The 16,964-nt window shown below is 41.7% G+C and overlaps 6 non-coding genes across 6 annotated transcripts; all 6 read left to right on the top strand.

Annotated features, from left to right (window-relative positions):
* Window positions 1-759: 759 nt before the first annotated feature.
* Window positions 760-842, top strand: trnal-cag (transfer RNA leucine (anticodon CAG)). The gene has a single exon. It is a non-coding gene; the product is annotated as a tRNA-Leu (tRNA).
* A 5,148-nt stretch (window positions 843-5,990) lies between these two features.
* On the top strand, window positions 5,991-6,072 carry trnas-aga (transfer RNA serine (anticodon AGA)). The gene has a single exon. It is a non-coding gene; the product is annotated as a tRNA-Ser (tRNA).
* Window positions 6,073-7,813: 1,741 nt separating this feature from the next.
* On the top strand, window positions 7,814-7,895 carry trnas-aga (transfer RNA serine (anticodon AGA)). The gene has a single exon. It is a non-coding gene; the product is annotated as a tRNA-Ser (tRNA).
* Window positions 7,896-9,248: 1,353 nt separating this feature from the next.
* trnal-cag (transfer RNA leucine (anticodon CAG)) lies at window positions 9,249-9,331 on the top strand. Its single transcript has one exon. It is a non-coding gene; the product is annotated as a tRNA-Leu (tRNA).
* Window positions 9,332-11,075: 1,744 nt separating this feature from the next.
* Window positions 11,076-11,158, top strand: trnal-cag (transfer RNA leucine (anticodon CAG)). Its single transcript has one exon. It is a non-coding gene; the product is annotated as a tRNA-Leu (tRNA).
* A 3,950-nt stretch (window positions 11,159-15,108) lies between these two features.
* trnas-aga (transfer RNA serine (anticodon AGA)) lies at window positions 15,109-15,190 on the top strand. The gene has a single exon. It is a non-coding gene; the product is annotated as a tRNA-Ser (tRNA).
* The last annotated feature ends 1,774 nt before the right edge of the window (window positions 15,191-16,964 follow it).

Below are 16,964 nucleotides of genomic sequence, written 5' to 3' on the forward strand. Positions count from 1 at the left end.
CTCCTGACAACTTTTTAGCGCCTGCATGTCATGCACCTTTGTAAAATCCAGTTGAAAAATAAATGACTTAAGGTAACGTAAATGACACCTAGTTAATATGAGTAGTGAATAACTATCGTATTTGTAATATTCTGCAAAAACAGCTAGTTGATGAGAGGCTGAAAGAGAATTGCAAGAATCGCGCAATTTCACAGTCGGGCCCCAAACAGGCAAATAACAAAAATAATCTCGGAACGCAGAACTCGTCGGTCGTTGTCAGTGGATTGTATTGGCGGGAAGAACAAAAATATCGTCTGCAGGGTAATCAAAGTCGCCGCATCTAATGTCAAATCACAGGTGAGCTGCCTTGTTAAACCCTGAAAATAAATAATAACACGATTGCGTTGAAATGACTCATTAAGCCATTTGTAAGGATTTCCCCCATGTGGACCTGTTGTCACTCTTACCCTGATGGTTGCTGATATTTCCAGACACTTTTTCAGTGTTATCTGAGGAATTGTATCATTTATATCAGAATGGCCATATTCTGATGCCAGTTTAGCGCTCATTCAATGACGATTTACTACTCTTTCCCATTGAAGGCCATATTGAGGTTAAATCAATGACTGGACTTTTTAATTTATAAAAACAAATGACTATTGAAAGTGCAAGTCAGTATCGTGCATAGTTGTTCTGGTCTCTGTGGTGATTTTAGAGCGTTGTTCATATTTCTACTTTTACCGCATACACTTTAACCCGATACCCAGTTACTGTGCTGTAGTCAGGATGGCCGAGCGGTCTAAGGCGCTGCGTTCAGGTCGCAGTCTCCCATGGAGGCGTGGGTTCAAATCCCACTTCTGACAGTTTTTTAGTGCCGCATGCTGCTCAGCAGTAATAATAAGAATGATGAAATAACAACTTCACACAGTGAAATAACAATTCATAATAAACACTCTCAAATGCAGACCTTCTGGAGCTGAGCAAAGATCAAGGTTAAATAAGAAAACAGCTGGACTTAATAACAAATGAATGAGGGGAACATTTTGTGTTATTGCATTATAATGAGTTACTGCATTATCTTTCAGTTGTTAAATTTCACTTTCTGTAGGCTATGCCTGTTGGCCCATTCACTCCTAACAAGCTTGTTTTCTTCTGTCAACGTTGTCGTGGCCGAGTGGTTAAGGCGATGGACTAGAAATCCATTAGGATCTTCCTGCGCAGGCTCAAATCCTGCCGACAACGAAAATGCATTTTTTTGACCCCTCCGGAGGTTGAAGTTTAGTCGTGTTTCTTATACCAATCGCATCCTCTCAGATCTCCGCAAGTACATAGGGATTAGTTGTCCATTTGGGATAGGACTGCAGGCCATCTGTCCCACTTCACACCTTTACACACCTGGTTATCCAGCCTTCTAGCTCTATAGGCCACAGTAGCCTATAAGCTAACTAAAAAGCAGCATTCCCCAAGAGAGGATGACTTTCACTTTAGCAGTGATAAATTCATGAACTTCTTTGAGGAAAAGATTATGATTATTAGAAAGCAAATTACGGACTCTTCCTTAAATCTGCGTATTCCTTCAAAGCTCAGTTGTCCTGAGTCTGCACAACTCTGCCAGGACCTAGGATCAAGAGAGACACTCAAGTGTTTTAGTACTATATCTCTTGACACAATGATGAAAATAATCATGGCCTCTAAACCTTCAAGCTGCATACTGGACCCTATTCCAACTAAACTACTGAAAGAGCTGCTTCCTGTGCTTGGCCCTCCTATGTTGAACATAATAAACGGCTCTCTATCCACCGGATGCGTACCAAACTCACTAAAAGTGGCAGTAATAAAGCCTCTCTTGAAAAAGCCAAACCTTGACCCAGAAAATATAAAAAACTATCGGCCTATATCGAATCTTCCATTCCTCTCAAAAATTTTAGAAAAGGCTGTTGCGCAACAACTCACTGCCTTCCTGAAGACAAACAATGTATACGAAATGCTTCAGTCTGGTTTTAGACCCCATCATAGCAATGAGAGGGCACTTGTGAAGGTGGTAAATGACATTTTAATGGCATCGGACCGAGGCTCTGCATCTGTCCTCGTGCTCCTAGACCTTAGTGCTGCTTTTGATACCATCGATCACCACATTCTTTTGGAGAGATTGGAAACCCAAATTGGTCTACACGGACAAGTTCTGGCCTGGTTTAGATCTTATCTGTCGGAAAGATATCAGTTTGTCTCTGTGAATGGTCTGTCCTCTGACAAATCAACTGTAAATTTCGGTGTTCCTCAAGGTTCCGTTTTAGGACCACTATTGTTTTCACTATATATTTTACCTCTTGGGGATGTTATTCGAAAACATAATGTTAACTTTCACTGCTATGCGGATGACACACAGCTGTACATTTCAATTAAACATGGTGAAGCCCCAAAATTGCCCTTGCTAGAAGAATGTGTTTCAGACATAAGGAAGTGGATGGCTGCAAACTTTCTACTTTTAAACTCGGACAAAACAGAGATGCTTGTTCTAGGTCCCAAGAAACAAAGAGATCTTCTGTTGAATCTGACAATTAATCTTAATGGTTGTACAGTCGTCTCAAATAAAACTGTGAAGGACCTCGGCGTTACTCTGGACCCTGATCTCTCTTTTGAAGAACATATCAAGACCATTTCAAGGACAGCTTTTTTCCATCTACGTAACATTGCAAAAATCAGGAACTTTCTGTCCAAAAATGATGCAGAAAAATTAATCCATGCTTTTGTCACTTCCAGGTTAGACTACTGCAATGCTCTACTTTCCGGCTACCCGGATAAAGCACTAAATAAACTTCAGTTAGTGCTAAATACGGCTGCTAGAATCCTGACTAGAACCAAAAAATTTGATCATATTACTCCAGTGCTAGCCTCTCTACACTGGCTTCCTGTCAAAGCAAGGGCTGATTTCAAGGTTTTACTGCTAACCTACAAAGCATTACATGGGCTTGCTCCTATCTATCTCTCTGATTTGGTCCTGCCGTACATACCTACACGTACGCTACGGTCACAAGACGCAGGCCTCCTAATTGTCCCTAGAATTTTTAAGCAAACAGCTGGAGGCAGGGCTTTCTCCTATAGAGCTCCATTTTTATGGAACGGTCTGCCTACCCATGTCAGAGACGCAAACTCGGTCTCAACCTTTAAGTCTCTACTGAAGACTCATCTCTTCAGTGGGTCATATGATTGAGTGTAGTCTGGCCCAGGAGTGGGAGGGTGAACGGAAAGGCTCTGGAGCAACGAACCACCCTTGCTGTCTCTGCCTGGCCGGTTCCCCTCTTTCCACTGGGATTCTCTGCCTCTAACCCTATTACAGGGGCTGAGTCACTGGCTTTACTGGGGCTCTCTCATGCCGTCCCTGGAGGGGGTGCGTCACCTGAGTGGGTTGAGTCACTGATGTGGTCATCCTGTCTGTGGGTTGCCCCCCCCCCCCCCCCTTAAGTTGTGCCGTGGCGGAGGTCTTTGTGGGCTATACTCAGCCTTGTCTCAGGATGGTATGTTGGTGGTTGAAGATATCCCTCTAGTGGTGTGGGGGCTGTGCTTTGGCAAAGTGGGTGGGGTTATATCCTTCCTGTTTGGCCCTGTCCGTGGGTGTCCTCGGAGTGGGCCACAGTGTCTCCTGACCCCTCCTGTCTCAGCCTCCAGTATTTATGCTGCAGTAGTTTATGTGTCGGGGGGCTAGGGTCAGTTTGTTATATCTGGAGTACTTCTCCTGTCCTATTCGGTGTCCTGTGTGAATCTAAGTGTGCGTTCTCTAATTCTCTCCTTCTCTCTTTCTCTCTCTCGGAGGACCTGAGCCCTAGGACCATGCCCCAGGACTACCTGACATGATGACTCCTTGCTGTCCCCAGTCCACCTGACTGTGCTGCTGCTCCAGTTTCAACTATTCTGCCTTATTATTATTCGACCATGCTGGTCATTTATGAACATTTGAACATCTTGACCATGTTTTGTTATAATCTCCACCCGGCACAGCCAGAAGAGGACTGGCCATCCCACATATGCTCTCTCTAATTCTCTCTTTCTTTCTCTCTCTCGGAGGACCTGAGCCCTAGGATCATGCCCCAGGAATACCTGACATGATGACTCCTTGCTGTCCCCAGTCCACCTGACTGTGCTGCTGCTCCAGTTTCAACTATTCTGCCTTATTATTATTCGACCATGCTGGTCATTTATGAACATTTGAACATCTTGACCATGTTTTGTTATAATCTCCACCCGGCACAGCCAGAAGAGGACTGGCCACCCCACATAGCCTGGTTCCTCTCTAGGTTTCTTCCTAGGTTTTGGCCTTTCTAGGGAGTTTTTCCTAGCCACCGTGCTTCTTCACCTGCATTGCTTGCTGTTTGGGGTTTTGGGCTGGGTTTCTGTACAGCACTTTTAGATATCAGCTGATGTACGAAGGGCTATATAAAATACATTTGATTGATTGAGTAGCATAGGTTACAGGTTTGTAGTCAAGCCACAGATTTCAGGTGAGATCCCATGATACACTCAACAATACAACAACACGATTCTCATGAATAACCATGAAGCCATTTGCTAAGATTTCCCCCATTTTGACATGTGGAAACCTGTTGTCACTCTTACCCTGACGGGAAGCTCCAGACACTTTTTTGGTCCTATCTGAGGCATTTTTAAATTCATGTCAAATTGGCCATATTCTGAAGACACTCTTAGGCTGCAGGGTAATCGAACTGGCCACATCTAAAGTCAAGCCACAGGTAACAGGTGAGAAACCTTGTTAAACCCTAAAAGAAAAAGAAAAAACTTGATTGCATTGAAAATAACCATTAAGTCATTCAGGTCGCAGACTCCCCTATAGGCATGGTTTGAAACCCCCTCCTGACAATTTTTTAGCGCCTGCATGTCATGCACCTTTGTAAAATCCAGTTGAAAAATAAATGACTTAAGGTAACGTAAATGACACCTAGTTAATATGAGTAGTGAATAACTATCGTATTTTTAATATTCTGCAAAAACAGCTAGTTGATGAGAGGCTGAAAGAGAATTGCAAGAATCGCGCAATTTCACAGGCGGGCCCCAAACAGGCAAATAACAAAAATGATCTCGGAACGCAGAACTCGTCGGTCGTTGTCAGTGGATTGTATTGGCGGGAAGAACAAAAATATTGTCTGCAGGGTAATCAAAGTCGCCGCATCTCATGTCAAGTCACAGGTGAGCTGCCTTGTTAAACCCTAAAAATAAATAATAACACGATTGCTTTGAAATGACCCATTAAGCCATTTGTAAGGATTTCCCCAATGTGGACCTGTTGTCACTCTTACCCTGATGGTTGCTGATATTTCCAGACACTTTTTCAGTCTTATCTGAGGAATTGTATCATTTATATCAGAATGGCCATATTCTGATGCCAGTTTAGCGCTCATTCAATGACGATTTACTACTCTTTCCCATTGAAGGCCATATTGAGGTTAAATCAATGACTGGACTTTTTAATTTATAAAAACAAATGACTATTGAAAGTGCAAGTCAGTATCGTGCATAGTTGTTCTGGTCTCTGTGGTGATTTTAGAGCGTTGTTCATATTTCTACTTTTACCGCATACACTTTAACCCGATACCCAGTTACTGTGCTGTAGTCAGGATGGCCGAGCGGTCTAAGGCGCTGCGTTCAGTTCGCAGTCTCCCATGGAGGCGTGGGTTCAAATCCCACTTCTGACAGTTTTTTAGTGCCTCTCAGGAGTCATGCTGCTCAGCAGTAATAATAAGAATGATGAAATAACAACTTCACACAGTGAAATAACAATTCATAATAAACACTCTCAAATGCAGAACTTCTGGAGCTCAGCAAAGATCAAGGTTAAATAAGAAAACAGCTGGACTTAATAACAAATGAATGAGGGGAACATTTTGTGTTATTGCATTATAATGAGTTACTGCATTATCTTTCAGTTGTTAAATTTCACTTTCTGTAGGCTATGCCTGTTGGCCCATTCACTCCTAACAAGCTTGTTTTCCTCTGTCAACGTTGTCGTGGCCGAGTGGTTAAGGCGATGGACTAGAAATCCATTAGGATCTTCCTGCGCAGGTTCAATTCCTGCCGACAACGAAAATGCTTTTTTTTGACCCCTCCGGAGGTTGAAGTTTAGTCGTGTTTCTTATACCAATCGCATCCTCTCAGATCTCCGCAAGTACATAGGGATTAGTTGTCCATTTGGGATAGGACTGCAGGCCATCTGTCCCACTTCACACCTTTACACACCTGGTTATCCAGCCTTCTAGCTCTATAGGCCACAGTAGCATAGGTTACAGGTTTGTAGTCAAGCCACAGATTTCAGGTGAGATCCCATGATACACTCAACAATACAACAACACGATTCTCATGAATAACCATGAAGCCATTTGCTAAGATTTCCCCCATTTTGACATGTGGAAACCTGTTGTCACTCTTACCCTGACGGGAAGCTCCAGACACTTTTTTGGTCCTATCTGAGGCATTTTTAAATTCATGTCAAATTGGCCATATTCTGAAGACACTCTTAGGCTGCAGGGTAATCGAACTGGCCACATCTAAAGTCAAGCCACAGGTAACAGGTGAGAAACCTTGTTAAACCCTAAAAGAAAAAGAAAAAACTCGATTGCATTGAAAATAACCATTAAGTCATTCAGGTCGCAGACTCCCCTATAGGCATGGTTTGAAACCCCCTCCTGACAATTTTTTAGCGCCTGCATGTCATGCACCTTTGTAAAATCCAGTTGAAAAATAAATGACTTAAGGTAACGTAAATGACACCTAGTTAATATGAGTAGTGAACAACTATCGTATTTTTAATATTCTGCAAAAACAGCTAGTTGATGAGAGGCTGAAAGAGAATTGCAAGAATCGTGCAATTTCACAGGCGGGCCCCAAACAGGCAAATAACAAAAATAATCTCGGAACGCAGAACTCGTCGGTCGTTGTCAGTGGATTGTATTGGCGGGAAGAACAAAAATATCGTCTGCAGGGTAATCGAAGTCGCCGCATCTAATGTCAAGTCACAGGTGAGCTGCCTTGTTAAACCCTAAAAATAAATAATAACACGATTGCGATGAAATGACCCATTGCCATTTGTAAGGATTTCCCCCATGTGGACCTGTTGTCACTCTTACCCTGATGGTTAATGATATTTCCAGACACGTTTTCAGTCTTATCTGAGGAATTTTATCATTTATATCAGAATGGCCATATTCTGATGCCAGTTTAGCGCTCATTCAATGGCGATTTACTACTCTTTCCCATTGAAGGCCATATTGAGGTTAAATCAATGACTGGACTTTTTAATTTATAAAAACAAATGACTATTGAAAGTGCAAGTCAGTATCGTGCATAGTTGTTCTGGTCTCTGTGGTGACTTTAGAGCGTTGTTCATATTTCTACTTTTACCGCATACACTTTAACCTGATACCCAGTTACTGTGCTGTAGTCAGGATGGCCGAGCGGTCTAAGGCGCTGCGTTCAGGTCGCAGTCTCCCATGGAGGCGTGTGTTCAAATCCCACTTCTGACAGTTTTTTAGTGCCTCTCAGGAGTCATGCTGCTCAGCAGTAATAATAAGAATGATGAAATAACAACTTCACACAGTGAAATAACAATTCATAATAAACACTCTCAAATGCAGCCTTCTGGAGCTGAGCAAAGATCAAGGTTAAATAAGAAAACAGCTGGACTTAATAACAAATGAATGAGGGGAACATTTTGTGTTATTGCATTATAATGAGTTACTGCATTATCTTTCAGTTGTTAAATTTCACTTTCTGTAGGCTATGCCTGTTGGCCCATTCACTCCTAACAAGCTTGCTTTCTTCTGTCAACGTTGTCGTGGCCGAGTGGTTAAGGCGATGGACTAGAAATCCATTAGGATCTTCCTGCGCAGGTTCAAATCCTGCCGACAACGAAAATGCATTTTTTTGACCCCTCCGGAGGTTGAAGTTTAGTCGTGTTTCTTATACCAATCGCATCCTCTCAGATCTCCGCAAGTACATAGGGATTAGTTGTCCATTTGGGATAGGACTGCAGGCCATCTGTCCCACTTCACACCTTTACACACCTGGTTATCCAGCCTTCTAGCTCTATAGGCCACAGTAGCATAGGTTACAGGTTTGTAGTCAAGCCACAGATTTCAGGTGAGATCCCATGATACACTCAACAATACAACAACACGATTCTCATGAATAACCATGAAGCCATTTGCTAAGATTTCCCCCATTTTGACATGTGGAAACCTGTTGTCACTCTTACCCTGACGGGAAGCTCCAGACACTTTTTTGGTCCTATCTGAGGCATTTTTAAATTCATGTCAAATTGGCCATATTCTGAAGACACTCTTAGGCTGCAGGGTAATCGAACTGGCCACATCTAAAGTCAAGCCACAGGTAACAGGTGAGAAACCTTGTTAAACCCTAAAAGAAAAATAAAAAACTTGATTGCATTGAAAATAACCATTAAGTCATTCAGGTCGCAGACTCCCCTATAGGCATGGTTTGAAACCCCCTCCTGACAATTTTTTAGCGCCTGCATGTCATGCACCTTTGTAAAATCCAGTTGAAAAATAAATGACTTAAGGTAACGTAAATGACACCTAGTTAATATGAGTAGTGAACAACTATCGTATTTTTAATATTCTGCAAAAACAGCTAGTTGATGAGATGCTGAAAGAGAATTGCAAGAATCGTGCAATTTCACAGGCGGGCCCCAAACAGGCAAATAACAAAAATAATCTTGGAACGCAGAACTCGTCGGTCGTTGTCAGTGGATTGTATTGGCGGGAAGAACAAAAATATCGTCTGCAGGGTAATCGAAGTCGCCGCATCTAATGTCAAGTCACAGGTGAGCTGCCTTGTTAAACCCTAAAAATAAATAATAACACGATTGCGATGAAATGACCCATTGCCATTTGTAAGGATTTCCCCCATGTGGACCTGTTGTCACTCTTACCCTGATGGTTGCTGATATTTCCAGACACGTTTTCAGTCTTATCTGAGGAATTTGATCATTTATATCAGAATGGCCATATTCTGATGCCAGTTTAGCGCTCATTCAATGGCGATTTACTACTCTTTCCCATTGAAGGCCATATTGAGGTTAAATCAATGACTGGACTTTTTAATTTATAAAAACAAATGACTATTGAAAGTGCAAGTCAGTATCGTGCATAGTTGTTCTGGTCTCTGTGGTGACTTTAGAGCGTTGTTCATATTTCTACTTTTACCGCATACACTTTAACCTGATACCCAGTTACTGTGCTGTAGTCAGGATGGCCGAGCGGTCTAAGGCGCTGCGTTCAGGTCGCAGTCTCCCATGGAGGCGTGGGTTCAAATCCCACTTCTGACAGTTTTTTAGTGCCTCTCAGGAGTCATGCTGCTCAGCAGTAATAATAAGAATGATGAAATAACAACTTCACACAGTGAAATAACAATTCATAATAAACACTCTCAAATGCAGCCTTCTGGAGCTGAGCAAAGATCAAGGTTAAATAAGAAAACAGCTGGACTTAATAACAAATGAATGAGGGGAACATTTTGTGTTATTGCATTATAATGAGTTACTGCATTATCTTTCAGTTGTTAAATTTCACTTTCTGTAGGCTATGCCTGTTGGCCCATTCACTCCTAACAAGCTTGCTTTCTTCTGTCAACGTTGTCGTGGCCGAGTGGTTAAGGTGATGGACTAGAAATCCATTAGGATCTTCCTGCGCAGGTTCAAATCCTGCCGACAACGAAAACGCATTTTTTTGACCCCTCCGGAGGTTGAAGTTTAGTCGTGTTTCTTATACCAATCGCATCCTCTCAGATCTCCGCAAGTACATAGGGATTAGTTGTCCATTTGGGATAGGACTGCAGGCCATCTGTCCCACTTCACACCTTTACACACCTGGTTATCCAGCCTTCTAGCTCTATAGGCCACAGTAGCATAGGTTACAGGTTTGTAGTCAAGCCACAGATTTCAGGTGAGATCCCATGATACACTCAACAATACAACAACACGATTCTCATGAATAACCATGAAGCCATTTGCTAAGATTTCCCCCATTTTGACATGTGGAAACCTGTTGTCACTCTTACCCTGACGGGAAGCTCCAGACACTTTTTTGGTCCTATCTGAGGCATTTTTAAATTCATGTCAAATTGGCCATATTCTGAAGACACTCTTATAGTCTGCAGGGTAATCGAACTGGCCACATCTAAAGTCAAGCCACAGGTAACAGGTGAGAAACCTTGTTAAACCCTAAAAGAAAAAGAAAAAACTCGATTGCATTGAAAATAACCATTAAGTCATTCAGGTCGCAGACTCCCCTATAGGCATGGTTTGAAACCCCCTCCTGACAACTTTTTAGCGCCTGCATGTCATGCACCTTTGTAAAATCCAGTTGAAAAATAAATGACTTAAGGTAACGTAAATGACACCTAGTTAATATGAGTAGTGAATAACTATCGTATTTTTAATATTCTGCAAAAACAGCTAGTTGATGAGAGGCTGAAAGAGAATTGCAAGAATCGCGCAATTTCACAGGCGGGCCCCAAACAGGCAAATAACAAAAATAATCTCGGAACGCAGAACTCGTCGGTCGTTGTCAGTGGATTGTATTGGCGGGAAGAACAAAAATATCGTCTGCAGGGTAATCGAAGTCGCCGCATCTAATGTCAAGTCACAGGTGAGCTGCCTTGTTAAACCCTAAAAATAAATAATAACACGATTGCGTTGAAATGACCCATTAAGCCATTTGTAAGGATTTCCCCCATGTGGACCTGTTGTCACTCTTACCCTGATGGTTGCTGATATTTCCAGACACTTTTTCAGTCTTATCTGAGGAATTTTATCATTTATATCAGAATGGCCATATTCTGATGCCAGTTTAGCGCTCATTCAATGGCGATTTACTACTCTTTCCCATTGAAGGCCATATTGAGGTTAAATCAATGACTGGACTTTTTAATTTATAAAAACAAATGACTATTGAAAGTGCAAGTCAGTATCGTGCATAGTTGTTCTGGTCTCTGTGGTGATTTTAGAGCGTTGTTCATATTTCTACTTTTACCGCATACACTTTAACCCGATACCCAGTTACTGTGCTGTAGTCAGGATGGCCGAGCGGTCTAAGGCGCTGCGTTCAGGTCGCAGTCTCCCATGGAGGCGTGGGTTCAAATCCCACTTCTGACAGTTTTTTAGTGCCTCTCAGGAGTCATGCTGCTCAGCAGTAATAATAAGAATGATGAAATAACAACTTCACACAGTGAAATAACAATTCATAATAAACACTCTCAAATGCAGACCTTCTGGAGCTGAGCAAAGATCAAGGTTAAATAAGAAAACAGCTGGACTTAATCACAAATGAATGAGGGGAACATTTTGTGTTATTGCATTATAATGAGTTACTGCATTATCTTTCAGTTGTTAAATTTCACTTTCTGTAGGCTATGCCTGTTGGCCCATTCACTCCTAACAAGCTTGTTTTCTTCTGTCAATGTTGTTGTGGCCGAGTGGTTAAGGCGATGGACTAGAAATCCATTAGGATCTTCCTGCGCAGGTTCAAATCCTGCCGACAACGAAAATGCATTTTTTTGACCCCTCCGGAGGTTGAAGTTTAGTCGTGTTTCTTATACCAATCGCATCCTCTCAGATCTCCGCAAGTACATAGGGATTAGTTGTCCATTTGGGATAGGACTGCAGGCCATCTGTCCCACTTCACACCTTTACACACCTGGTTATCCAGCCTTCTAGCTCTATAGGCCACAGTAGCATAGGTTACAGGTTTGTAGTCAAGCCACAGGTTTCAGGTGAGATCCCATGATACACTCAACAATACAACAACACGATTCTCATGAATAACCATGAAGCCATTTGCTAAGATTTCCCCCATTTTGACATGTGGAAACCTGTTGTCACTCTTACCCTGACGGGAAGCTCCAGACACTTTTTTGGTCCTATCTGAGGCATTTTTAAATTCATGTCAAATTGGCCATATTCTGAAGACACTCTTATAGTCTGCAGGGTAATCGAACTGGCCACATCTAAAGTCAAGCCACAGGTAACAGGTGAGAAACCTTGTTAAACCCTAAAAGAAAAAGAAAAAACTTGATTGCATTGAAAATAACCATTAAGTCATTCAGGTCGCAGACTCCCATGGTTTGAAACCCCCTCCTGACAATTTTTTAGTGCCTGCATGTCATGCACCTTTGTAAAATCCAGTTGAAAAATAAATGACTTAAGGTAACGTAAATGACACCTAGTTAATATGAGTAGTGAATAACTATCGTATTTTTAATATTCTGCAAAAACAGCTAGTTGATGAGAGGCTGAAAGAGAATTGAAAGAATCGCGCAATTTCACAGGCGGGCCCCAAACAGGCAAATAACAAAAATAATCTCGGAACGCAGAACTCATCGGTCGTTGTCAGTGGATTGTATTGGCGGGAAGAACAAATATATTGTCTGCAGGGTAATCAAAGTCGCCGCATCTAATGTCAAGTCACAGGTGAGCTGCCTTGTTAAACCCTAAAAATAAATAATAACACGATTGCGTTGAAATGACTCATTAAGCCATTTGTAAGGATTTCCCCCATGTGGACCTGTTGTCACTCTTACCCCGATGGTTGCTGATATTTCCAGACACTTTTTCAGTCTTATCTGAGGAATTGTATCATTTATATCAGAATGGCCTTATTCTGATGACAGTTTAGCGCTCATTCAATGACGATTTACTACTCTTTCCCATTGAAGGCCATATTGAGGTTAAATCAATGACTGGACTTTTTAATTTATAAAAACAAATGACTATTGAAAGTGCAAGTCAGTATCGTGCATAGTTGTTCTGGTCTCTGTGGTGATTTTAGAGCGTTGTTCATATTTCTACTTTTACCGCATACACTTTAACCCGATACCCAGTTACTGTGCTGTAGTCAGGATGGCCGAGTGGTCTAAGGTGCTGCGTTCAGGTCGCAGTCTCCCATGGAGGCGTGGGTTCAAATCCCACTTCTGACAGTTTTTTAGTGCCTCTCAGGAGTCATGCTGCTCAGCAGTAATAATAAGAATGATGAAATAACAACTTCACACAGTGAAATAACAATTCATAATAAACACTCTCAAATGCAGACCTTCTGGAGCTGAGCAAAGATCAAGGTTAAATAAGAAAACAGCTGGACTTAATAACAAATGAATGAGGGGAACATTTTGTATTATTGCATTATAATGAGTTACTGCATTATCTTTCAGTTGTTAAATTTCACTTTCTGTAGGCTATGCCTGTTGGCCCATTCACTCCTAACAAGCCTGTTTTCTTATGTCGACGTTGTCGTGGCCGAGTGGTTAAGGCGATGGACTAGAAATCCATTAGGATCTTCCAGCGCAGGTTCAAATCCTGCTGACAATGAAAATGCATTTTTTTGACCCCTCCGGAGGTTGAAGTTTAGTCGTGTTTCTTATACCAATCGCATCCTCTCAGATCTCCGCAAGTACATAGGGATTAGTTGTCCATTTGGGATAGGACTGCAGGCCATCTATCCCACTTCACACCTTTACACACCTGGTTATCCAGCCTTCTAGCTCTATAGGCCACAGTAGCATAGGTTACAGGTTTGTAGTCAAGCCACAGATTTCAGGTGAGATCCCATGATACACTCAACAATACAACAACACGATTCTCATGAATAACCATGAAGCCATTTGCTAAGATTTCCCCCATTTTGACATGTGGAAACCTGTTGTCACTCTTACCCTGACGGGAAGCTCCAGACACTTTTTTGGTCCTATCTGAGGCATTTTTAAATTCATGTCAAATTGGCCATATTCTGAAGACACTCTTAGGCTGCAGGGTAATCGAACTGGCCACATCTAAAGTCAAGCCACAGGTAACAGGTGAGAAACCTTGTTAAACCCTAAAAGAAAAAGAAAAAACTCGATTGCATTGAAAATAACCATTAAGTCATTCAGGTCGCAGACTCCCCTATAGGCATGGTTTGAAACCCCCTCCTGACAATTTTTTAGCGCCTGCATGTCATGCACCTTTGTAAAATCCAGTTGAAAAATAAATGACTTAAGGTAACGTAAATGACACCTAGTTAATATGAGTAGTGAATAACTATCGTATTTTTAATATTCTGCAAAAACAGCTAGTTGATGAGAGGCTGAAAGAGAATTGCAAGAATCGCGCAATTTCACAGGCGGGCCCCAAACAGGCAAATAACAAAAATAATCTCGGAACGCAGAACTCGTCGGTCGTTGTCAGTGGATTGTATTGGCGGGAAGAACAAAAATATCGTCTGCAGGGTAATCGAAGTCGCCGCATCTAATGTCAAGTCACAGGTGAGCTGCCTTGTTAAACCCTAAAAATAAATAATAACACGATTGCGATGAAATGACCCATTGCCATTTGTAAGGATTTCCCCCATGTGGACCTGTTGTCACTCTTACCCTGATGGTTGCTGATATTTCCAGACACTTTTTCAGTCTTATCTGAGGAATTGTATCATTTATATCAGAATGGCCATATTCTGATGCCAGTTTAGCGCTCATTCAATGGCGATTTACTACTCTTTCCCATTGAAGGCCATATTGAGGTTAAATCAATGACTGGACTTTTTAATTTATAAAAACAAATGACTATTGAAAGTGCAAGTCAGTATCGTGCATAGTTGTTCTGGTCTCTGTGGTGATTTTAGAGCGTTGTTCATATTTCTACTTTTACCGCATACACTTTAACCCGATACCCAGTTACTGTGCTGTAGTCAGGATGGCCGAGCGGTCTAAGGTGCTGCGTTCAGGTCGCAGTCTCCCATGGAGGCGTGGGTTCAAATCCCACTTCTGACAGTTTTTTAGTGCCTCTCAGGAGTCATGCTGCTCAGCAGTAATAATAAGAATGATGAAATAACAACTTCACACAGTGAAATAACAATTCATAATAAACACTCTCAAATGCAGACCTTCTGGAGCTGAGCAAAGATCAAGGTTAAATAAGAAAACAGCTGGACTTAATAACAAATGAATGAGGGGAACATTTTGTGTTATTGCATTATAATGAGTTAATCAGTTGTTAATCAGTTGTTAAATTTCACTCTCTGTAGGCTATGCCTGTTGGCCCATTCACTCCTAACAAGCCTGTTTTTTTCTGTCAAAGTTGTCGTGGCCGAGTGGTTAAGGCGATGGACTAGAAATCCATTAGGATCTTCCTGCGCAGGTTCAAATCCTGCCGACAACGAAAATGCATTTTTTTGACCCCTCCGGAGGTGGAAGTTTAGTCGTGTTTCTTATACCAATCGCATCCTCTCAGATCTCCGCAAGTACATAGGGATTAGTTGTCCATTTGGGATAGGACTGCAGGCCATCTATCCCACTTCACACCTTTACACACCTGGTTATCCAGCCTTCTAGCTCTATAGGCCACAGTAGCATAGGTTACAGGTTTGTAGTCAAGCCACAGATTTCAGGTGAGATCCCATGATACACTCAACAATACAACAACACGATTCTCATGAATAACCATTAAGCCATTTGCTAAGATTTCCCCCATTTTGACATGTGGAAACCTGTTGTCACTCTGACCCTGACGGGAAGCTCCAGACACTTTTTTGGTCCTATCTGAGGCATTTTTAAATTCATGTCAAATTGGCCATATTCTGAAGACACTCTTATATTCTGCAGGGTAATCGAACTGGCCACATCTAAAGTCAAGCCACAGGTAACAGGTGAGAAACCTTGTTAAACCCTAAAAGAAAAAGAAAAAACTTGATTGCATTGAAAATAACCATTAAGTCATTCAGGTCGCAGACTCCCCTATAGGCATGGTTTGAAACCCCCTCCTGACAACTTTTTAGCGCCGGCATGTCATGCACCTTTGTAAAATCCAGTTGAAAAATAAATGACTTAAGGTAACGTAAATGACACCTAGTTAATATGAGTAGTGAATAACTATCGTATTTTTAATATTCTGCAAAAACAGCTAGTTGATGAGAGGCTGAAAGAGAATTGCAAGAATTGCGCAATTTCACAGGCGGGCCCCAAACAGGCAAATAACAAAAATAATCTCGGAACGCAGAACTCGTCGGTCGTTGTCAGTGGATTGTATTGGCGGGAAGAACAAAAATATCGTCTGCAGGGTAATCGAAGTCGCCGCATCTAATGTCAAGTCACAGGTGAGCTGCCTTGTTAAACCCTAAAAATAAATAATAACACGATTGCGTTGAAATGACCCATTAAGCCATTTGTAAGGATTTCCCCCATGTGGACCTGTTGTCACTCTTACCCTGATGGTTGCTGATATTTCCAGACACTTTTTCAGTCTTATCTAAGGAATTTTATCATTTATATCAGAATGGCCATATTCTGATGCCAGTTTAGCGCTCATTCAATGACGATTTACTACTCTTTCCCATTGAAGGCCATATTGAGGTTAAATCAATGACTGGACTTTTTAATTTATAAAAACAAATGACTATTGAAAGTGCAAGTCAGTATCATGCATAGTTGTTCTGGTCTCTGTGGTGATTTTAGAGCGTTGTTCATATTTCTACTTTTACCGCATACACTTTAACCCGATACCCAATTACTGTGCTGTAGTCAGGATGGCCGAGCGGTCTACGGCGCTGCGTTCAGGTCGCAGTCTCCCATGGAGGCGTGGGTTCAAATTCCACTTCTGACAGTTTTTTAGTGCCTCTCAGGAGTCATGCTGCTCAGCAGTAATAATAAGAATGATGAAATAACAACTTCACACAGTGAAATAACAATTCATAATAAACACCCTCAAATGCAGACCTTCTGGAGCTGAGCAAAGATCAAGGTTAAATAAGAAAACAGCTGGACTTAATAACAAATTAATGAGGGGAACATTTTGTGTTATTGCATTATAATGAGTTACTGCATTATCTTTCAGTTGTTAAATTTCACTTTCTGTAGGCTATGCCTGTTGGCCCATTCACTCCTAACAAGCTTGTTTTCTTCTGTCAACGTTGTCGTGGCCGAGTGGTTAAGGCGAT

This window comes from Oncorhynchus mykiss, chromosome 16 (assembly GCF_057628025.1).
Source record: "Oncorhynchus mykiss isolate SJ-2025 chromosome 16, ASM5762802v1, whole genome shotgun sequence".
In the NCBI taxonomy this organism is placed as follows: domain Eukaryota; kingdom Metazoa; phylum Chordata; class Actinopteri; order Salmoniformes; family Salmonidae; genus Oncorhynchus; species Oncorhynchus mykiss.